Source organism: Pimephales promelas, chromosome 17 (assembly GCF_988280905.1).
Source record: "Pimephales promelas chromosome 17, fPimPro1.hap1.1, whole genome shotgun sequence".
In the NCBI taxonomy this organism is placed as follows: domain Eukaryota; kingdom Metazoa; phylum Chordata; class Actinopteri; order Cypriniformes; family Leuciscidae; genus Pimephales; species Pimephales promelas.
Window position 1 is genome coordinate 29698870 of NC_142785.1, and position 25377 is coordinate 29724246.

Consider the following 25377-nt stretch of genomic DNA (forward strand, 5'->3'; position numbering starts at 1 on the left):
TATAGGCCATGACTGAATAGCATGTCAACAAAATATTCGAAAAAGCTTTGCTTTGAGGGGTCATCGGAGCTATTTTCTGGGAATCAGAGGAACGCTTTTAGTTTTAGACCCCAATAACCACCATACGTGCCTGTGACGGTACAACCTCCTCCGGGCCATGCATGCTGGCGTTATCTCTCTTCGGTCTGCCATTACTGAGAGGTAATTGTGTTTCTCCTCACTGAATCTGTGGGGGCCCAGTATACACCTGTTGTGAGGATTCTATAGCATTGATTTTTCACACTAGGCTGTAAAACCTGTCTGTCACTAACAGCGCAATCTTGATCTCCACGGGGAGGGAGATCATTCCTGTGACCTAAGAAACTCTCTCTCTCATGCTCTCTCTGTGTTTTTTTCCATCTCTGTAGAGTTTCAAACAACAGGTGGGTAGATAGTCTTCACTCTATGCCTCCTCCAAATCCATTTGCAGAGACCTTAAAGACCTCTGACATGCTTTGGAGAGCGCGTTGCCGTGGATACGGTTAACTTCGTTGACGAAAGTTCGTAACAACATCAGCACCCTCCCAGTATCCGCATCGGTGATGTAAACGTAAAAAAAAAAAAAAAAAAAATCTTAGATAAAGATAAATGCTCAACAAAAGAAGTGAATAAGTTGTAAGAACACTGTGAACTTTCTCTGTGTGAACGCTGATGGAATCGACACAATAAAACTTCATGCGGAAAACATAGATTAGCATCCGTACCGAATTGTTTACAGTGTTATTGTTGGCTCTTTCGAGCCACTGCTCACTCGCTGCTCTCGAACGGCTAAGTGAAACCACTTCTGCGGAGCTGCTTTTTTCCTGCCAGAAATTTTAATTTGTTGTTGCCAGTGTTACATATTCAAGAGGGATGAGCTAGCCTGTAAATTTACGCCGTGTCCTCCAGGCACAAAAAAAAAAAAAAAAAAGGCTGGGAAAAAAAAGAAAATCACAGCTGTTGTTCACCTCAGTTATTCTATTCCTATAGCGAGCTGTCTTGCTTTATTAAATAGCATAACTGTGTAATAAAATCTTGTTAGTGATTGATTTGGAATGCTTCACATATTGATCTCAATTGATTATACTTAGCATTAGCATGCTGTTGATAATGCAATTTTCTAATAGATCTTTGTCTGGTTAAGGCTAATTCACACTGCACCGACGGACGGCAACAGATCAGGTTTTGTTGGATCAGTGTGTTACCCCTGTTGGCTTTTGTCGGAGGTTGTTTTCGCTAGTTGAACATGCTGAAACAGATTTATAATGTATGAGAAGTGACGTGCTGTAATCTGGTGACTGTCGGCATTGGTCTTCGTCTGTCGGGGCAGTGTGAATTGGCTTTACTACGCCATATTGAATTAAACGCATTAAGTCGAGCGTGTGAGAGATAGTCATACAGTAAGAAGGTTCTAAATCACATGATTTTTTCAACTCACTACTTTCAAAACTATTGAATGTTTCTGTCTACTGAAACTTCGTGTATCCAGGCGGCACCATCTTTGGAAAACAGTCTCGACAAGTCGAACCACGGACAACGTGCCAAGTGAGCTGTACTGTATGAAAAGCGTCCGTGGTTCGACTTGTCGAGACTATTTTCTCTTGCCTGTATACAGGAAGAGGACTGTCTTTATAAAGTATCTTTTTATTAAACAGTCTGTACACTTACAACGTTCTCAATGCTTCGTTTTGCATGTAGGGACCCTCATTATGATATTGTGTTAGTGTGGGGCTATTTTGTGCCTTGTCAATGGTATTAACTAACGATTTCTTTTTACTAATTAAATGCCCCCCATATACAGGCTAAACAGTTTTGGAGATAAAACTCTTTATATTTGATTATCATGAAAACAAATCTCAGCGAATGGTTGACAAGGAACCAATGTTTTATTAAACCAAAGGCTCATTTTGTGCCGGTGTTCTCCTTTAAGGAAATGAAAGGAGCAGCATTTAAATCAAATTTGTTTTCAAATGCTGCTCCCTTCATTATATACCCATTTTTCTCAAGATGAAATTAATTATATGTATAATTGGCATGTCTCTAAATTCATCTTGGATGATTTTTTTCTTTTTTGTTGAGCTTATTGCAGTAAATTCTGGGCCTGGCTTCACTCTGAAAGATGCATTAAATTCTGCATAATTATGTTGCAAAAATGTAACTATTTTTACAATGTCTTAAGATGGTCTAGGTACTAGGTTTTGGATTTAGTGTCATGTAATGGAGACAGAAGCGTTTTGCACTAATGGTTTCAGGCTCTTGTTACTTTAAGTGATTTGCGTCATCTGCTGTTTTTGAGCTCAGTTCTTTCTTTCTCTTTGTCCATCTATCTTTTTTCTTGTTTTTTTCTCACTGTGACTAGTAAGTATGCATATATTTACATTATCATATATGGTGAAGGAAATCCAAGGCATGACAGGAATCCCAAATTACATCTGTAGCTCTATCTTACTGCAAAACATGTGATTTAAATAAGCCTATGGGGGTTTCCTTTGTATAGCAGAGAAAAAGCAGATGGAGCCTATGGCTAAAACTTTTTGAAGCATAGCATTGTCTTGAATGTAAATATTGTTTCAAGACATGCACAGAATCAATCAAACATCTGATCAATAGTCAGTGTATGAGTGGTAATTTCATGCTTCACCTTTACACTATACCATTCAAAGTTTGGGGTTAGCAAGATTTTTTTTTTAAAATAAATAAATACTTTTATTCAGCAAGAATGCATTAAAGTGATCAAAAGTTACAGTAGACGTCTATAATGTCCCAAAATATTTCCATTTCAAATAAATGCGGTTCCTTTGAACTTTCTATTTATCAAAAAATCCTGGAAAAAAAAAATCATCATGGTTTCCACAAAAAACATGAAGCAATTTTCAAGAAATGCTTTTTCTTGAGAGGTATAGCAGCATTAGAATGATTTCTGAAGGATCCCGTGACACTGAAGACTGGAGTAATGATGCTGAAAATTCAGCTTTACCATCACAGGAATAAATTACATTTTGAAATATATTACAATAAAAAAAATGTTATTTCCCAATATTGGTGGTTTTTTTACTGTTTTTAAACCGATAAATACAGACTTGGTGAAAATGAAACGTCCAAAAACGTTTAAAAAGATTCAGATCTCAAACTTTGAATGACAGTGTACATATATTTTTGACCGCACTGTAATTTCTGTCCGAGCCAGAAGGATATTGAGTTACTGACAGGCTGTGAGCAGATAAACTGCACAGAGGATCTGTATGCGTGAATAGAAACATTCTCCGTTCTGAAGCGAGTGATGTATTGCACAGGATGACGGATACCTTTGTGTACTGAAATCTTTTGATATTCACCGTCCTGCTCCCAGCTATGCCCTGTCGTGTCAATGTCAGACTAAAATATTAACATGGCAACAATTACTCTCCTGCAAGTAACAAGAGAGTGACAAGGAGAGGAGAAAGAGAGAGAAATATGGCAATGATTCTTAGTCTACCGCTTACCCTAGCTTTGTCAGGATCATTGGGGCAAGTGAAAATTCCCCGAATTGCTTTTCACTATACAGACAGCAGTGATGAAGCACTGGTGAAGGTCAAACATTTGAGATAGAGATAGAGAGAGAGCTGTGTGCTGTTTAAAAAGGAAAATAGTAAGATGATAATATGTCTGAGACAAAGGTTTGGGGTCAGTAAGGATCATACTTTCCAACATGGATAATAATTAGAAATGTTTTTTGGGCAGCAAATCAGCTTATTAGAATGATTTCTGAAGAAAGTAGAGTACTGGAGTAATCCATCACATGCATAAATTAAATTTTCAAATTGATTTAAATACATATTATCAAAATATTATTTAGAGTATTTTAATTCCTTGTATGTAAAGCACTTTGACTTACCATTGTGTATGAAATGGGCTATAATAAACTTGCCTTGCCTTACCTAAATAGAAAACAGTTATTTTAAACTGGAATAATATTTAACTTTTTTTTTCCCCCATTAAATAAATGTAGTAAAGATAAGCATAAGTTACTTAATTCAAAAATATCTTACCAACTCCAAATGTTTGAACAGGAGTGTGTAACCTCATTATGTAAATGTTTTTGTCTTTTTATGTATTATTTATTTATTTTCATTTTTTTTTTTGTATTCGTATTGTATTTACTGTAAGTTTTCTGAAGTTATCAATCGATATTAGCCATTACACTCTCAGAAAAAAAAGGTACAAAAGTTGTCACTGGGGCTGTACCTTTTCAAAAGTAAACTTTTGTCCATTTCATGAGCTAATAAGTACATTTTAAGTGTTAATATGTACATTTTAGGTGCTAATATGTCCATTTCAGGAGCTAATATGTCAATTTCATGAGCTAATATGTCCATTTTAGGTGGTAATATGTACATTTTATGTACTAAAATGTAAATTTTAAGTGTTAATATGTACATTTTAGGAGCTAATATGTCAATTTCATGAGCTAATATGTCCTTTTTAGGTGGTAATATGTACATTTTAGGTAATAATATGTACATTTTAGGTGGTAATATGTCCATTTTAGGTGCTAATATGTCCCACTAAGGTACCAATATGCAGCCTTTGGGTAAAAAAAACTGTACCTTTTGAGAGTGTATAGTTTGTGTGTGTGTATAAATATTCAACTTGAGATACAAAGCATATTTTTTGTACTTCTACTATTACATTAATATGAAGGGTTTCAGGGAGTCATTTGATACAGATCTGACCAATCAGTGGGCAGCTTCTTACTCTGGAACATTCTGATTCACCAGTAACACTTTATGTCTGTGAAAGACAGTACAGGCATGTCAAGAGCCGTATATAATAGAGCTGCATAAAAATCAATGAACCTACTGTGTTTTTCTCTCCCGCCATCAGTGGAATGTAACAGTCTGTCTGTCTGCACCCGCAGCAATTTGTGGGTCGACTGTGAATCCTTTGTATGGCAAATTATTGGCGCCGTGGCCCATAATTAACCAAGTGTCTTCTCAGTTTATACAGTGTGTGTACATTCCCTCCCTCTCTGGTTTGGTTTGCTATGTTCCCCCTCCACCGACATGGGACACATCGCTCTTCCAGGGTTGTCAGTGCTGGCAAGATGATTGTTTCATTCACCAAGAGGTTTACAACTTGTGCCTGTCTCTCTTTCTATCTTTGAGCCTTTCTTTCTCTCACCTCCAACATTCAATTAGCAGACACTTTGCAGTCATTCTCGAGTGTGCGGGTGAAGGCAAGGTCACCGTGTCATTTCATGGATGCTGAATTTGAGCAAGCGAGTTATTAATCGCCTCAAATGATTCCTGATGGTAACGTCACTATTTAAATGAACACAAGGAGAAGGTGAAGTGGGACGCGAAAAGAAAAAAATGGGTATTAGAGCGAGAATGGAGGAGTTTTCCCATCTTACACACATATAAGCATGAACAATCACAGATCAAATTTAATCAGGCTGTTTAACTGCATACCTTCTGATACCCAAAGATATTTCCTGGTAGTGAAGGTCAAATTCGTTTTCAGTCTTCTAGTCTAAAAATGCTTATACAGTAAGATTTAAAGGTGCTCAGCAGTGATGGAATTGTGGCCATAGCAAACATGTTTCAACCCATGGTTGGATGCAGAAATGTTACGTCATGCATTCATGACCTCTAGACTGAATTACTATAATGCACTACATGGTGGTTATCCTGCATCCTCAATAAACAAGGCTATAACTAGTCCAAAATGCACCAGGTCAAGCAAATATGATCATATAACACAAGTTCCGTATTGATACTGACCTATAAGTCTTGTATTTAACCAATTTTATTTCACCCTACTATTCCTCAAGCTCTTTAAGGTCACAAAACGTTTTGTTTTCACATGTGGCTCCTCAACTCTGGAATAGCATTCCTGATGGTGAGCTCAGAGAGACTATCCCACTTTAAATGTATATTAAAGACACATCTCTTTAGCCAAGCGTTCACTTAATACATGTCATAAACCTGTACAGTTACATCAGATCAAATGCGCATTATCTATTCTTGAAATGTTATGATTAGCAGATTTTCCATTTGCTTTTCCGTTTTATCTCGGGATGTCAGTTCCAGTTTTGGATCCTCTTACAAAAACTACTGATGATCCAACACCTCTGAAGAGATGGCTTCAGATGATGCCAACTCTGAATAAACATGCCCCACTGTCAAATTTTCCATATATTGTAATCATTATGTTTACAAATTGTAATAATTACTTTTAATGAGCTCATAGATTCTGCCTAAATTGAATCCATGTTAGCTAACTGTGTGATTTGTATTATCGCCGATCTGCTAGTTTCTGAAATATGGGCATGACTTGGACACAGTTACCTCTGATAACAAATCACTCTTCATTGTAATGTAGAAACATGCATTTTCTGTAAAGTTGCTTTGAAACTATATGTATTGTGAAAATTGGTGGTTTGAATAAACATAAAGAATGAACAGCATGTTTAATTTCCCATCTACATTTCCTGTTATTTCTCTATAATGCACAATTAATAAAATGGGAAATACATGCATACTTTTATAAATAAGTTACATATTCAGAATGCACTTATGGCATCTACCACTAGGGGCAAACCAGCCAAAGCTAATCATGCTAACCAACCAAACACCTCAAACAGGCCTTCCTCCTTAGATTGACCATAAAAAGACAATTATTTCTTCAATCATCCCAAGTATGACAGGTTAGTTACTTTTCTTATGGTATCATTAGACAACCTTGGATTTCAGTTCATGTTTAAAATGGAATCATGAAATTCCCAAGCACTCCAAATGTTGTCTGTGTATGCAAAATGTCATTAATATCAGACTGTGAGTTTGTGAGACTTGGGGTTGTATAACCATCTTGAAACATTTTCCATTTAAAGTCTTCAACACGCTCTTAATTATGATTTGTGATAGGTGCCATATTGTGCAAGCTAATTGTTTACAATATGGGTTGTGGACTGACTGGATGGATTGTGATATTTGTAATATGTTCAACACATTCTCATCCTTTGACATCATATAGGTGACACCATACAGTATGACATTTTGTCGAAATACTACGCACATGGCACCCTTTAGCGTCAGTATAACATGCACTGTTATGGTTAGGTTTAGGTCTGGGGTCTGCGATGCTAAAGGTTTTTTTTATATTCTAGTAAAAAAAAAAGTTGAACATTTCAACTTATATTTATAGTATTTGTTTTACTAGAGCCTAATTCACTTTTTTTTTATATACATACAAATGTGATTTATGCTATAGTGGTCTTGATTGGCACTTGAGCTTGGCAGGAGGTGCATGCATTGTCATGCTATTCCAAAGCACAGCCTGTGGTTCCTCTTGGTCATCACACTTCACAAACACAAATGCCAGCATTTTTGTATGTCCATTATTACTGTCCTGCTCTGCCATTGTGCTGAAATTGGTTTGAAACAGTCATTGTTGCTCTCTCACACAGTTTGCCCACCGCATTGCCATGATGGGCAGCGTTAGCCTTGAGAGGCTGGAGGGGAACAAGCTAATGTAATGTAATTTAGACCTGCTTGTCAGTCCCGGCGACACCTACATCCATCAATGTCAACCAATGACATGTCAATACTGCCTCAAGGTTCGCCTGCATAACAAACCGCAAACTTTAACGTCTCACTTAGGTGTTTCCAGACATTTTGGGAGAGAGAGTTGAAGTGACATAAAGGCAAGTGACAAGGTAACACTCCCTCTGAAACCTTCTTGGCACACTACTAAAGATCAGGACTGTGTGGTTCAGTTTTAGTGGAGATTGTGCACTTCAAGGTGCATGTCTGTACATTATATTAATCTAATAATTTCTGATGTCATGATGTTGTGCTTGAAAACGATCTATATTCTGATGCATCAAATTGTTGGAGGCAGAGCTGCAGGTCGTAAGCTAATGAACTAAATGACTTGGTGAAAGAATTGTTAATTGTGATAAAGAAATTGGTAACACTTTATAATAACTGCACGCTATTAATCATTAGTTAAGCATGAGTAAACAGTTAATACATCATTTATAAAACATCAATAGACATTAATATGCAGTTTATAAATATAGCTATACATGCTTTTCTCTTGATTTATACGCATATCTATAATGCGTTTAATGATTGTATTTTCATACTTTGTTAATGATAAATTAATAATTTCTAAATGAAGTACAATATTATTTGCAAACCAGTTGTTTAAGAGTTGTCATTCATTCATAAGATCACTTAGAAAGTGTAAGTAAATGTAGTAAATACGGGTAGTTATAAAGCATTTAGTAGTGGTCAGTTAACTATTTTTGTGAGCTAATCTAAAGTGAGGACTACACTGTAAAAAAAAAATATTTTCATGATTTGTAATCACAACATTTTTTCTTTTGTCAAATCAACTTAGATAATTTATGTAGTTCAGATAACATAATATTTTGAGTTTCTGGTGATTAAATCAATCACCTTCATTGTATTAACTCAATTTTACCATTTCAAACTTAAAATTTTAAGGCAACCAGGTTACTTATTTTTTTAAGTTAAACCAACAATATTTTTTTTACAGTGTATTCATGCTTTGTAAAGCATTTATAAAGGCGATTTAAAGACTCGTCAATCTTCTAAACAGTAAAATTTAACAAACACAACGCAGTGATACAGAACATAGAAATATTTAACAGCCTTTAAAAATGCTTTACAAGGCATGACTAGTCCTCACTTTAGATTAGGTCACAAAAATAGTTAACTGACCACTACTAAATGCTTTATAACTACCCAAATTAATCCTTAATTACAGCATTAATACATGTTAATAAAGCATTTATTAACACATTAAGTAACCATCACTATATGTCTGAATAATAAGATGTATGAATGTACATTTAAATAGTTTATTAATCATTTACTTACTCGCTCTAAGTAATCGTATGAACCACGGACAACTCTTAAATAACTGGTTTATAAAAAATGCAATTCTTCATTTAGAAATGATAAATTGATCATTAATAAAGGATGAAAATACAATTATTAAACAAATTATAGATATGCTTTTAAATCAAGAAGAATGCATTTATAGCTGTATTTATGAACTGCTTATTAATGTCTATTAATGCTTTATGAATGATGAAGTGGTTTACTCATGCATAACTAATGATTATTAGTGTGTAGTTATTATAAAGTGTTACCAAGAAATTTAACGATTTATAAAAGCACAAAAGTTACAGTAATTTTTCCAAAGTTAAGGGTTCATTTGCTCAACATTTGATAATAGCACGTCTTCTCTTGGCTTATTCGTTTTTTATAAATGTGTGTTTTTGCTGTTCATTTCTTGTCAGTATTGGTCAGAGCAATAATGTCTTGATTTGTTCAGACAACAGCAGATGTGTAAAGGTTAATTTTCCCCTTGTCCTTTTGATGCCGAGCTGAGTTTCTTTGTTTTTGACTCCTGGCCAGAACGACATTCACAACTTTGCTTTCCTCGGTTACGCATGATTTAAAATGTCTTCAAAGGTTGTAAATCAAAGCACAAGCAGACAATAAATAAATAATACAAGTGTTAAGATCTATATCTAAAGTTTTTTTTTTTTTCATATGCTTTATCCAGTATGACTTGAGGTGTATTTATGTATTAATTTTCATAATGTGGATTTTCTAGATATATCGAACACATGACCTTTGTGTTGCCATTTTCTTAGTTCTACAGTAAAGTAATTCAAAATACTACTTTTGAAATGTACAGTTTGCTTTTAAATTTGATAATTTAGTTTTTTTATGGAGTATTGCAGTATTTTTATATAATTGATTTTATCTATGCACATCATTATTTATTGTATTGTTTTTTATTCATGTGCCCCCATAATATTTAATCAAAATAGCATCCCTTCGCTCTTGCAGTGGCATCTCTTTTTTTTTGGTGACATGTTTACTGATGCACCACCCACCAATAGCAAACCACAACCATACAACGATCCAATTAACGTTGTAAGCTTATAACTTGTCTGAGGCCGTTCTGATGAGAATAATGGCTTATTAATAAAAATGTCTTCAAGACAGGCGGGAAGGGTGAATAATGGGACATGAGAAGATAGAAAAGAAGGTGGTGGTAAAGGTTCCTGTGACTTCTTAGCACATCTCAGAGTGACATCTGTGGATCTAATGAGCTCGTCAGGTGATGAAAGTGGAGGGAAAAACACATCAAAGGCCTCACCTGGCTTTCATCATGAGGGAAGTTGCGCGATTAAGCAAAGCAGTCAATTAAAGGAAATTACTGCTCGTTAAGAGAGTTCCCTCTGAAGTCTTATGATCTTCTCCTTTCCTTATTTACACAAAAAAAAATGATAAATAGAATTCTATGAATAAATAAACCGAAGCTTAGTGCGATGAACGCCAAGGTCACAGGTAGATTCCTGGATACAATTATAAAATGTGTACTTTGCATAAAAAACATTTGGCAAATCTGTAAATGTAAATGTCAATTGTAATATAAATTATTGATTATCATTTTAATGAGTCCAAAGCTGACAACTTTCTGTTGGAAAAACAAAACAAACCCATTATGTGTCATCCTCAATCTCTTTTTGATTATTTTATATGCAGCATAGATTCTGCATATAAAATAATCAAAAAGAGATTGAAGTAAAATAGGGGACTAGTCTCAAGTAGACAGAGGTCTGGTTTCCAAAGCAGCTTTCATTGGGCTAGGACACGTAAAGCAACCAATCACATTTCGTTTTGTTCAGAATCATGTTCAGGGGGTGAAAATGTAAAGTCGATGTCCCTACAATAACAGAGCTGCGTGTAAAACTATTGGACGTCTGTGGTGTGAACTGCATATCACATCCAGCGTGATAAGCGTTCATTGTCACTGTTGTAAACATGGCAGCTTTCTTCTTCCATGAGGGGGTTTGGCTTCATGGCGTGTTTGTTTTCAGGCGGACCGTTAAAGAAAGCGACACACACAATGCAGTCTCATCCTAGTGCGTCAAATACTGAAGCTTTTGACATTGCGTCTAAATCCAACACACATAGCACCCTTTAGCGTCAATATAATATGCTATGGTTATGGGATAGACCACTAGGAGGCGCCTTCTAGTCCATATATATCTGCGTCTCATATTGACGCTAAAGGGTGCCATGTGCGTTAGATGTATACGTATTGTCAAAAGCGTCAGTATATGACGCCTTGGGATGAGAACGGGCTGGAACACACACAACGCATTCTCATTCTAGGCCGTCATATAGTGACGCTTTTGACATTGCGTCTAAATCCGACGCACATGGCACCCTTTAGCATCAATATAACACGCTTCGTTTATGGGTAGGTTTAGGTCTGGGGTAGGTTTAGGGTTAGACCACTAGGAGGCGTCTTCTGGCCCATATATATCTGCGTCTCATATTGACGCTATAGGGTGCCACGTTTTCTTAGTTTTACCTCATAATTAAATTCCTTTTAAATTATTGTTTTTCTTTTTAGTTATTCTTAAGCATCATGACGTAATTTTTTTTTTCTACACTTTGGGTGAACTACTCGTTTAAAGACTTCAAAAGTTCATAATTGTGAAACATGAGGTTCGTTGGGTCCCGCCTCGGAGTGTCTCAATCCATCCTTCTTTCCTCCTCATCTTGCCTGTCATTCTGCAACTTCCTGCTACCTTCGTTTTTTTTTTTTTCCCCTTCCACCTTGAACTTGTTCCATGGCCCACACAGCAGCGGGAAGCAGATTAATGCCAGCTCTTTGAAATCTCAGTCACATCGTAGCCGCTTTCCTGCCTTCTCTCAGTCGCTAACATAAATCACGCGTTTCCCATCTGTCAGAGCTGACTAATGTCCACTGCCAGCTTTCCGACCGGATCCTTTACCTGACTGCTACTCCGGTACAGAGGTAAAGAGACCAGGTGTTAGTAGGCATCTATTGGACAATTAACAAAGTAATGGAAATTTAAAGGGACAGGTCACCCAATCACTAAATTACATTCTTATCATTACAAAAACTTCTCATCTTTTTGCAATATAATTTTAAGGGGAGTGTCTTAACACGAACAATATCAGCATATTTAGTCATAATTTAGTTTTATTTACTTGTTTGTTCATTTTTTTTAACGTTTTTTTTTTTTTTTTTCTAAATTTGCACTCTAATATACAAGGTACTTTTTCAAGCAAATAACCGAATTGCAAGGACACAATGAATTCATCATATCATATACACACAGAAACTACAATTTCTTCACTGCAACATGTCGAAATAAAAGTTTAGTTTAACTTGAAGAAATTGTGAGAGAAATATTTTAAATAAATAAAAAGGGGCGCCAATTTTTTTTTGTTTTTTATAAAAATTCAAATGATTTAACAATTAAAATGGAAACAACAAGAACTACTTAAAAAAAAGTATTTGGTCAAAAGAAAAACTGATTGTATGTAGGGCCCTAAATTACAATTCAATTTATTTAGGCCTATGAAGTTACTCAGTATTTAATGAATACAATGTGATACAATCAGTATTTTTTTTGTTAGTTTGTTTTTAACCAATAGCGACTTTTTTGGAGATTGTCTGGTGTGCATATATGTATGTCAGTCATTTGAAGGTGTGATGATAAAACCTTTCCACAAAACTATTTTACACTGACAACTTTTCAACCACAGGCTGCACCTCTTTGTCATCCCCACATTATCTTTAAAGAAGATATTTTCAAGACCCAGATAAAGTCTGACACTTTAACTCATCTTACACTCACTTTAGACACAAGTGCTGTGAATTCCTCCTTATACAGTTGGTTTTGAATGTTAATATCCAAGAGCAGACACGTGGGTGATGGGCTCCAAAACATATTCCAGTAACACAAGTTTGCATCATGCGTAAGAGTCAAATCAATGAACATTGCTATTTTTTCCCCACTGAAATGGGTCATTGGATAGGTCTCGGTTTCTAACCGTACTCACTATATTTGGCCTTTTCAAGGAAATCAGTTTCGGTGAGTCTCTGGGAGGAGTGATCACAGACCACTTTGAAACTTAAGTCGGTATGAATGTGTGTGTCAAGGATTGTTGGCTTGTTTATCAGTTTGGCTCATACAATGTATAAAAAATGCAAAGATACGTGCATTTTAAATTGATTTACTTTCTTGGCTGAATCAAATGCAAGTAACAATTGAAATATTGCATGTGTTAATCAAACGATTAATCACGATTAATAGTATTCAAAATAAAAGTTTGTGTTTACATAATATATGTGTACTGTGTATAATTATTTTGTATATATATATATATATATATATATATATATATATACGAAGAGTTCAGATGCAAAAGCCTCTAAGTGCCATTTGAAATTTTCTTCTAAAATGACCATTTTTATCAAGCTTGTATATTTAAGTTCAGTAATTTCACTTAAATGACAATGAAGATTACCTATTAATTGTCATTTAATTTAAATTACTGAACTTAAATATACAAGCTTGATAAAAATGGTCATTTTAGAAGAAAATTTCAAATGGCATTTAGAGGCTTTTGCATCTGAACTCTTCATACACACATGCATGTATATTTAAGAAAAAAATATTTTATATATATATATATATATATATATATATATATATAAATCTATATATATATATATATATATATATATATATATATATAAATCTATATGCAGTATATACATGAAAATATTTGTGTGTGTATATACTATATATATATATATATATATATATATATATATAATTATACACAGTGCACCTACATATTATGTAAACACAAACTTTTATTTTGGATGTGATTAATCGTTTGACAGCCCTATTTATAATGTAATACAAAATTGAAAAAAAAAAAAGTGTATTTTATACCTGATTATCCCTTACTATAGCATTGTATAAAGGTTTTGGTTAATCAACCAAGAGTTCAGGGTATATTGAATGTACGGTAAGATAACCTCGCTTTCTGGAATACCTCCCAAAAAGTATTAAAAGTGAGCAACAACAACAATACTAATAATAATAGGCTTGAGGATTCGCTGGATTCCTAATGAGAAATCCTGCCAGATGTCTGTGCCATGACTGTAATGAGATGCAAATTGAGCTTGTCACAAATAATCAAGTGTATCAGGTTATAATTTTAAAAGGAATTATTGAAAAACAGGTGACACGTGCCTTTTCAACGCATTACTGAATGTTTTTAAGACGTGACATGCATTCAAATGGCCGTTTCAATATTTCGAAACTAATCAATGCTCAATGGCACTCGCTCTTTGTGTTTTGCAGGCCGGAGAGGGAAACCCATTGATCAGCGGGGGGAGAAACTCTTACAGCTAAGCTTGAGATTTGTGAACAGGTCAAGGAGACTGAATCTAGAGGTGAGTAGCTCTATTCTACCTGTGTTAGGATTGAGTGGGCTGTCGTTCTAGGTCTTCAGAGGATGCCACTTCATTTATTTAGGCTGTGATCTTTCCCCATTTGTTTCTACCTTAGACAGTTGCAGGTTCTTTAAATCTAGGTTACGGCCGAGCCACTCGTGCATCCACTAGACAACTGACGGATTGGGATTCTCCTCCTGCTTTTGTTGTTTTTTTTTCCATTGTTCTCGCACTTTGTTTGATAGCTATTTTCATCACAACAGACCCCTGACTCGCTAGGCTCTGAAAGCAAATCTTGCTGTGTCAGTCTGTTTTTCGATAGTATAGGCAGTGTGTGTGTCACAAGGTGTGACTCCAACAGAGTTGGACAAACGGTACTGCACACCTCCTTTTCATGCAAACAAACCCACCACAATCACTCAGTGTGTGGCTGACTGCTGAATTATTTATCTCGTCCTGCATCGATTTCATGAATTAGCAAAGAATTGCCAGGCCTTGAAGGTAGGAGTTGGAAGGAAAATGTGAAATTGAGAGCTGTCCAAGAGAGGTGGCGGAAACACATGCGTGGTTATAAAATTGAATAATAATGTTGAATAACTCTTATATTTTCCTGGAATGCGTGATTGAATGGGGATAGAAGGTGTTCCCTTCCTTATCACTGTGAAATTTTCATTAGTGTACAATATGAATCACATTAAAGACCTCACACACTCGATGTGTTATCGAAAGGAGAGGGAAATACTGCATAATATCATCTAGAACTGAATGTACACTACTACACTCTTAGAAAAAAGGGTTTATTGGGGTTATACTATATGAAGCATGGGGTTCTTTACTTGACTCCAAAGAACCTTTTATGTTAAAAAAAACTCTTTTGGCACAAAAGTTCTTTATAGGCTATTATTCATTCATATATTACATTAGTTTGCAACATTTTGTAGTTGTAATTAAATTATTGTTTATTAGTAACTTAATATCACATTTTAATCATGCTGATTTTTGGAGGAGAAAAACTGAAATGGCACTCTTCGTGTGATATTGATTAACTACATACAGTTATAAACGTTTACTAACCCCCATATCTTGAATGCATTCATAAATATATTTTAGTTGCGTAATGTTTGTCAATAATATGAAATATTTAATCCAGAAAGGACCAAACAAATGATAATGAATGAACCCAAAAGGTTCCATATAGAACATTTTTCCTGGTTACAAAGAACTCGAAAGGGTTGTTATTGTTGAACCCTTAAAAAGAGTTCTGTATAGAACCTTTTAGGGGTTCCAAATACATAGTGCTGATAGAACCTTTTAAGGTTCTTTATAGAACCTTTTCAGAACAATATGTCCAACTGAGAATATATCCAGATCTATGCAAATGTAACTCATCCAGCATTTGACAATAAAAGAGTATTATGATTTTTGGTTAAAGGAGACGTATTATGCCCCTTTTAACAAGATGTAATATAAGTCTCTGGAGTCCCCTGAATTTGTCTGTGAAGTTTCAGCTCAAAATACCCCACATATCATGTGTTAGCTTGTCAAATTTTCCCCTATTTGGGTGTGAGCAAAAACACAGTTTTTGTGTGTCACTTTAAATGCAAATGAGCTGCTAATCACGGCCCTCTTTCCAGAAGAGCCTTTACAGCTTGTGCTTTGTATACTCAAAAAAACTGGAGAACCTCACGCAGCCAAAATGTCAGAAATGGTCAGCGGTGTTCAGTCTTGAATGTTCAAAGCGCAATCGGACACTGATAGAGAGTCTCAGGAAGAAGTTTTTCAATGCAACTGGACGTTTCTGAATGGTTAGGTTAATGGATAAACGTTTGCCATTTTGTGGAGATTTAACACATGGACCAATAATGTTAATCTAAAAATCTTTCAGAAACGACTTTTGTGCAAATCCAGCGTTGAACTGTAGGGGGAAATCTGGAAGCGCTCGTTTAGAGAGACTGTTTATGATTTTTGGCGATTATAAAAAAGGAGTGGGTGGATGTTTACCATTATAGGCTGGTTGTTTAAACACACTGTAGACACACATCTTATAAAAGTGAATTTTGCATAATATGTCCCCTTTACGTAAATGCACTTTTCAGTTGCCAGGAGCTTCACATTTTCACAAGAAAAAGTAGTATTTTGTATTCGTTCTGTTTTGTTGTGATGTCTTGCCAGTATGATGGTTATTATAATGTCAACCTTTATTGAATTTTGAGTAAATATTGTGTAAAACAAGTGCTAATCTTACATTTTACTCTTTCATACAGTAAACTTTATATTACCTATTGTGCTTATTTGACCTATACGTGGGTGTAACATACGTGAATCATTTTTTTTTTTTTTTCACTGCATAAATCCACCCACATTGGCAGGTATATATAGTATACGTATTTTTGTAGCATTGCATCTTTAGTCAGTCGCTCACATTTGCATCAAAAATTTTCCAAATAGTTATTGAACAATTACTTAGTTTATGCTTGTAATTCTGTCAGATCACAGGCAGTGAATGTCACCAACTGCTTGAGCATCAATCTATACATAAACACCAACAATGCCGGCCTGTTCCTGCAGAAACTAACAGATGTGGATTATTGCTTTCTCTCCTTGAACTACTTTTCAAGGGCAAGGCACGATAAAGTATGTTGGTAATGGACTGAGAGACAGACAGACATTGCCTGTTTATACTACACAAAACTAGGTAAGAAGGTGACTGAAGCGTTTATGTGAAATATGGCGGCCGTTTAGCAAAGACATGATGGCTTTCGAAAGGTCTGGTTCTCTGTATATCTCCGCACAGGCGTAAGGAGAAATCAAATTTATGGCATCTTAGATCGTCATCAACAGATGGTGACATTACTCATTCATTTGCAGATTCGTTCTTTTATTTGTTTATTTATTTATTTATTATCCGTCAAGCAAAGACAAAAGAAAGTCAAACTATGACTGCATACGCTTCACGGAAGATTCCTTATGTAATCAAGTGGCCAAACAGTGTTTTTGAGAGATCGGAGATGACGCGCAGTGTTGGACTCTACTTTAGTCTTGTGTAGGTGTAAAGGTTAAAGGTCAGTGGCGTCAACGGTAGTTACAGGTTGTGAGTTTTTGGAACAGAGAGTGTGACAGTGACAGTGTGTGAAAGATGTGATGGAAAAAGTGAGTTGTGTAAGATCAAAATAATGTCCAAGGAAGTAGATAGAAGAGTCTGTTAGGAAAAGATCCCAACAACAATTGCCCATGTGCTTCCACGTCTTTTGTGTGTATAGAATGATATCCGATGGATTAGAGTTTGCAAAGCCACATGAGAGTTACAGTTCAAGGCAGACAAACAAACAAGGTCAATACACACTCATGAGGTCAACACAAGGAACACACCACACACATCCACTCAAGGCACACTGTCTTTAGACAAGGCAAAGTGCTCTGATCCATGTTCGTGTTGTTGCGCACAGTGCAGATGCTCCAAATTTACCAAAAGTTTGCTGGATCTGATTAGCTTGTCCCATTTTACGCAAACCAACTTCTGAAAACCAGGTTTTCATTGTTTACAACAATTCAACAAGTAATGATAGAAATTATTACCAATCATGGCATTATTTTGTGCGTCAAATTGAACTGATATAACCGTGCTGTTTGTTTAGCCACTCGTAAATATAATTAGAGATTCTGTGGACACTACAGGTATTTGGACAGCAAAGCCAGAATTAAAAATGTATGAATTGCATTGCATTAGAGGCAACTTAGTGCACTTTCTCAGAAATATTTCTCTTTTTCAGGGCTGTTTTTATGTGTTGTGGAGGTGTCATCACACAAAATGAATCTGTTTATCCAATTGGCCACTGCACAGCATGTGCTAACATTAATTTGAGATTGACTAAAGCTGTCGACCACTTGCACAATATGCGTTTTCAATTTAAATCAGGCACTCAGTGCCAATTTTGCAAACAGATAAATCCTGGTCAATCCTTTAACAGATTCTACATTTGAAGTGTAGCTTTGGCTTAGCATATGTATGGAGACTATACCAGTCCATTTAAACATTTTCTTGCACAAGTTGTACCATCCTTTTGTATGCTTTGAAAGGTCTCATCTTGTATACTTTCTACGTTTTTCTGATATTCAGAATTGCACATGTGTATTAAATGTACTTTAAACTGACTTTGAATTAAAGTGCCTGCCAAATGCATGCATGCAAATGCACTTTGTCCTCCTATTTCTTCTTATTTCAAATATTTTTGGACTCTATTATAGCTTTGGATCAGGCTACGATTTAAGTTGCAATTCACTAGCTGTTTTCATCCACCTATTTTTATGCAAATATTGGGATGTTGCATGGAAAAACCCTGGATGAAAATGCCAAGATGAGCATAAATTCTAAAAATGCACAAAAATATTTAGAGAACTCAAAAGGCTGAAGTAAACACATGCAAATACAAAAAAAAAAAAAAAAAAACCAGCAAATTAAGAAAACATCATCAGTTTGACAAAACGTGCGTTCACTTACAACACAACCTAATACAGAAACATGTTGCAAAAACTCACAATTCAACCAAATATAGAAACTTGCTGCAGATTTTGAGTATTTGCAGGCCAAGTTGACAAAATGATGAAGATGTTTTCTTAATTTGCTGGTGTTTTTCTTTTTTTCTATTTGCATGTGTCGTCTTCAGTTGTAGAGAAGTGAGCTCTCTTGGACACCGTACATGAGCTTAATTGTCACAGACAACTTAGAAGACTTAATAAAAAGACATCTACACAACCTACAGCAGACATTTCTTATAAATAAACATAAATTTCTCGCTGTGTAAAAAAAATAAAAAAATAAAAAAATAAAAAATAAAAAAAAGGAGATCAGATATTTGGATTATTGGACCAATCAGCAGACACGTTTGATTACAAAGCATCTTAAATGATGGTTTGGTCCAAAGTATGTCATCAAAATGGTGGAGAATAGCAATCAGGCATTCAAACTCAAAATAACATGACAGCGTTTACTATCTTTCGTCTGCACTCTCTGAGACAGAAGCCATCTATAAGAGTCACAGCTGATGACAGCAACTTACATTTTTTATCACAGATATTTTGCGACAATTCCCAAGGAAGTGATGATTTTTAATTTTAAACAAGTGGGTGGTGCAATGGTGCTTTATTCGCAAATGTTTTATGCGATATTCCAATTTTGCTCAAAAAAATTTAATTCACAACTTTGGATGGAAGGATTACTGATTTGCATTTATTCATTTAGCTGACACTTTTATCCAATTGCTATGTCAGAGGTCGCATGCCTCTGGAGCAACTAGGGGTTAAGTGTCTTGCTCAGGGACACATTGGTGTCTCACGGTGGATTCGAACCCACGAAAGGCATGTGTCTTATCCTCTGCGCCATCACCACCCCCTGATAATCGTGTGAGCCACTTGTACAGCAACAATCCTGTCTGTAACGTTCTGTGTAATCATCTGCTGTACATCATAATACTTTATTTTATAATTCACAAAATGAGTTTTAAATGTCAAAATCGTGGCAAAAATTGTACAACGTGCACCCAGCTGTTGTTGCTGCTTTGATATGCAGGGGACAAGCAATTGGGGACGAGCTTACTGAAAATCTCCATTTTTACAAATGCTGGTCAAGCAACGCCTCTGACCAGCCCTTGAGAACCTAACTTTTTAACTGTGCCTTTTCATGCACCGTTTTATTTATTCTTTTATTTACCAAGGCCTTGGCAGCTCTGCTGACAAATTAGAGCATGAGAGGACAAAAGTAAGTCGAGGGATGTCGGCTGTATTTGCGTTCAGCTATTAGACTTACTGTCTACCCTCTTCAAGCCTGAGATAATTGCTAAAATAAATTCTGCCAGCGACTCGAGCTTCTTTTTTTTTTTTTTTCCTTGTCTTGGTCTTACTTTCTCTTTGCTGCCTTGCTTAGCATTGAGTGTTATTCTTTATTTCTGAGGACGTTTTTTGATTTGAACCTCTTCTTTCTCTGAAATTGAGAATGTTGATGACACAGGAACTAATCTATGTGTGTGGGTGCAACATGATAATCATATTAATACTGCTAATCATAAATATGTGTTTCTAGCACACAATTCTGTGCATTTGAATAGACACTGAGACATAATTAACACACTGGCAGAATTTAAAACAAGCATTTTATTTATGAACTTTACAGATGGAGCCTATGTGACGAATCCTTGTAGGTTAGCATAATGAATATGGAGAATAAATTGGTTGCTTTGGTTGCATTTAATCAATGTGATTAAAAATATTCAGCGATATCACACTTATTTAACCCATTTTTGACATCATGGGTCTTATCTTGCACCCGGCGCAAATGACTTTGTACACTGACACATGTATCATTCCTATTTTGCACCCACGCATAGCGGGCTTTTCTGACACTCTCCTCAAAACATTGGATTCATCTGCGCTGTGACGCGCCGGGGCACAACCCACGTAAAGTTGATAATTACGCGAATAACTGCAATTGCAGATTTCAAACAGAGATGGCGACATAGAGTAACAACTACGGACTGCAGCTTTAAGATGAAAATATATTTTTTGCTGTAATGTCAGTTAGCATATTTTGAAATTTTGCAGGTACTCTCTCAGAAAAAAACAAGGTACAAAAGCTGTCACTGGGGCTGTACCTTTTCAAAAGGTACACTTTTGTACCCAAAGGCTGCATATTGGTACCTTAGTGGTACATATTAGCCCCTAAAATATACATATTAGCACCTGAAATGTACATATTAACACCTAAAATGTACATGTTAGTACCTAAAATGTACATATTAGTACCTACAAATGTACATCTTACCACCTAAAATGTACATATCAACACCTAAAATGTACATATTAACACCTAAAATGTACTTATTAGCACCTAAAATGTACATATTAGCACCCCCAATTTACATATTAACACCTAAAATGTACAAATTAGAACCTAAAATGTACATATTAGCACCTAAAATGTACATATTAACACCTAAAATGTATTAGCACCTAAACTGTACATATTAGCACCCAAAATTTACATATTAACACCTAGAATGTACATATTAGCACCTAAAATGTACAAATTAGAACCTAAAATCTACATATTAGCACCTAAAATGTACATATTAGTAGCTAAAATGTATAAATTAGCACCTGAAATGTACATATTAGCACCTAAAATGTACATATAAGCACCTGGAATGTACAAATTAGCACCTAAAATGTACATATAAGCACCTGGAATGTACAAATTAGCACCTAAAATGTACATATTACTTCCTAAAATGGACAAAAGTTTACCTTTTGAAAAGTTAGAGCCCCAGTGACGGCTTTTGTCTTTTTTTCTGAGAGTATTGGTTTTAACTACAGAAAGCTAGTAAGAGCTCTGAGATCCCTACTTCTTAACACTAATTAATATTGAACAGCACATGACTAGATAAGTCGAATGTCATCATGACATTAACAGACAAGTGCAAACAAGACACGTATACCTTTCTATAACCTCATGAACTCCAGATCTGAGTGCAGTCAAGCAGAGATTTGCCGCTGGGAAAAGAGACAGGTTTAACACACACACACACATCAAAACCATTTCAGCCATCACTGGGGTCTCATTTTCTTTATTTACACACTCCGACATCTGCCCCCGTCGACCGGTTCACTCTGTATATAATCATGCCGCCCTGATGAAATGTCAAGGGCCGTTTCTTTTCTTCTAGATAGAATGTTTGTGTGCTTATTTATCTCTCATCATGGCTTCGGTCACTCAGTTAAACCCAGCATCACTGCCTGATTGTTGTGTTTCCTTTATTGGCTGATCGTTCAGAGGGTCTTGACTTATTGCAGCCATTTTTTTTTTACCTTGTTACAATTAACCCTCTGATGTGTGTTGTGCATTATAGTGGAGAGCTTTTAAAAGACGTTTTTGATGTTACAAACCAACACCGCTTGCTTATTACCTTATCCCTTATCTCTTTGTATGTATGACAGCACACATTCAGCATGCTAGTTGAAGCACTAAGTACCTCCGTAAATGCATAGCTCATTTTTAACATTTTGTGGTATTTTTTACTTTTTGTTTGGTTTGTTTTGTTTTGGTGGGCACTGTGAGTTTTATTATTGCATCAAGTAAAATAGATGCACATTTGACATTTAAACAATGCTATGCATAATAATATGACACATTGTAAACTTTAATGCTTCTATTTTGTAGAATTAGAGCAATATAAACACCTCAGATGTTGATTAAATCTGTAATGTTCCTTCTCTAATATTATTTTAATAGTTATAGTATTGTAGGATCAGGGCATATTGCCATTAGCTTGCATGCGTTACACTACAAGCTTAAAGGCATGGTGTTGTCTACAGCCTGAACTATTGCTTTACCATATTATTATTTTTTTTTTTTCGTTCAGTTTTGTGAATTATTTCATGGATCAAAGGGTTAAATAAGAATGAGACCTTTTGAGTGGCACCACAACAATCCCAATAAATCACATTCAAGCAACGCTTGTTTAAACGATTAGCTTATTGATTCATAGAAAGATTGGCGTGTTTTCAACTGTTTATAGTTCAACTCTGTGATAACTTGACCTTTTGTGCATCACGAGCAGGTCAAGTGAGACAAGCCAATGACCTATGAAGCATTAAACTCTAATGACTGCGTATGCATTAGTGCCGCATGGCATCCCACAACACATAGCGATCATAACACCTGGATCAATCAATAAGTGAAATGGTCCATCAGTGAACAGCGTCATAAGCAGTAAAGTCCCATTGGCAATTCAAAACACATTACAGGAATAAAAAGTGCATTGCTCAGCTGTAGATGATGGTATGTGTTGTGCGCTGGATTTCTGCAGTTGCACACCACTCAGATACGGTAGATGAATGTGTGTTATTGCTGTGACTGTGCAGTCATAAAGCGCATCAGAGGGGGTGTACGTCTGCTGAAAACACCATCTTTCTTGTGTTAGAGCGCTCTCAATGTTTATGTGTTAATCACTCACATTGGAGAGATTTGATGGTGGTCATACATATTTTGTTCTGAAGGGGGTATTATCACTATATCTATATATCTATAAATCTATCTATATATATATATATATATATATATATATATATATACTGTATATAATCTGTGTCTCTATGTCTCTGTCTGGCTGTCTGTGTCTCTATCTATTTATCAATCTAATCTGTCTCTCTGTGTCTTTGTCTGTCTATCTGTTTGTCTATCTGTCTGTATGTCTGTATGTCTGTCTGTGTCTTTGTCTATCTGTATTTTTAATTAAAAGGATAAAAACATGTTCTTAAAAACTTATTTGGATAAAATTATATAGAAATTGAACATTGGTCAGTTATTGCACTTTAGAGCCAGACCGATATATCGGCAGGCCGATAGTATCGGCCGATATTAGGCATTTTCCAAACTAACGGTATCGGCGATTATAATGGCTGATAAATGAATATTTCAAAAATAAATTAAAAACGGACAAAACACGCTTAAACTATGTCATGAGTGTTGGAGTTGTATAGTTTGTCCACCAGAGGGCACTCTACACAGTCCCTGTTGGCAACACTCGTTGAGTTGGTCACTATATATACATTGCTTGAATAACAATTAAAAGAACATCCCCATCAGTTCTCTTAACTAAAATACGCATGACAAAATGTGTGACTATCATGTCCAGTTTTGCTGCTGTTAAATAAGCCCAGAGTGAAGCGGAATTAGCTAGTAATAGTTACGTTACGTTGTTACAGTGTAGTTGACTGACTGTCCTTTTAACTTTTGACAATGTGACTGAAGTATTTCTTTAATAGCGCGTGACAGTTATAGCAATGAGACGTATCATCTCTCCTTGGCCTGAAAATGTATGTTTTACAATTTTCAGTATGACGTCATTGCTAAATTATGGCTCATCATAGACTAGCTAACCACGAAGCTAGCTAATGCCACTATCATCAGTCTATTCTGTTGTGACAATAAAAGAAACAAGTTTCTTTTTTAAAATGCATTATCATAATATTTTAGTTAAAAGTCATAAATAACTAATGTTAAGGAAATCTGTTAATGTTTTGTTGCGTGTTTCTGAAATAAAAAAAAAAAAATTAAAAAAATTAAAAAACGGCCGATATATAGGAATATCGGATTTTTAAACCAACAAATATTTGTATCGTATCGGCCTTCAAAACTTTATCAGTCGAGCACTATTGCACATAACATGAAAATAGTTATTGGTGAATCACATCAATAATATTGGGGCATTGTTAACCCTCACACACAGACAACTTCTTGCTTCTTTTAATTTTCATAGACACTTTATTTAGTCTTAGGCTTAATATTTTAGCACATTATTAAGCCATGACTGAATACAGGCTTTTTAGATGTCTTAACCCTTAGTGTCTGCTTTAAATTTTCTTTCTTGGAATAAATTATTCCTTATCCATAGATCACCGGGAGTGTAGTTTACATCAAAGCATTTTCTTAATTCTTATTTAACTTACTTTATTTTGTTTATATATATATATATATATATATATATATATATATATATATATATATATATATATATATATATATATATACAGTACATATATATTTCCTTTTGAAGGGCGTACCATTTTTAGTATACTTGTGTGGACAATTGGTCCTCATAGGCAAAGTCTCTCTCTCTCTCTCTCTCTCTCTCTCTCTCTCTCTCTCTCTCTCTCTCTCTCTCTCTCTCTCTCTCTCTCTCTCTCTCTCTCACTGATAAAATTCAAGTTGGCTGGCTTAAAAATGACTCTATTAGATTTGCTATTGAATTTCCTCCGCTCTAGCAGGGCGATCAGGATGTTTTGAAGGCAAATTGTGATTTTTTTCAAGATTGTGTCAGCCGGAATACGAGGTAATGCACTGCACAGAGCAAAAAGGACTTTCATTAAATTATACCAAAGTTTTTATTCTGTGATGATAAGAGGAAGTGCAAAAGGGCCAGCTATTGTTTCTCACCTCTTGACGTATTCTATACTGAAGTCCTCCAGTGGAGATGAGAGAGATGA

At 35.4% G+C, this 25377-nt stretch overlaps 1 protein-coding gene across 3 annotated transcripts in view; it reads left to right on the top strand.

Annotated features, from left to right (window-relative positions):
- Positions 1 to 25377, top strand: part of LOC120474747 (cadherin-18) — a 218080-nt gene that overhangs the window by 37733 nt on the left and 154970 nt on the right. For all 3 annotated transcript variants that reach the window (XM_039665305.2, XM_089122348.1, XM_039665304.2), the window contains one exon: positions 14249 to 14340. The gene's annotated coding sequence lies outside the window, so the exon portion shown is untranslated. The remainder of the gene's footprint in view (positions 1 to 14248; positions 14341 to 25377) is intronic.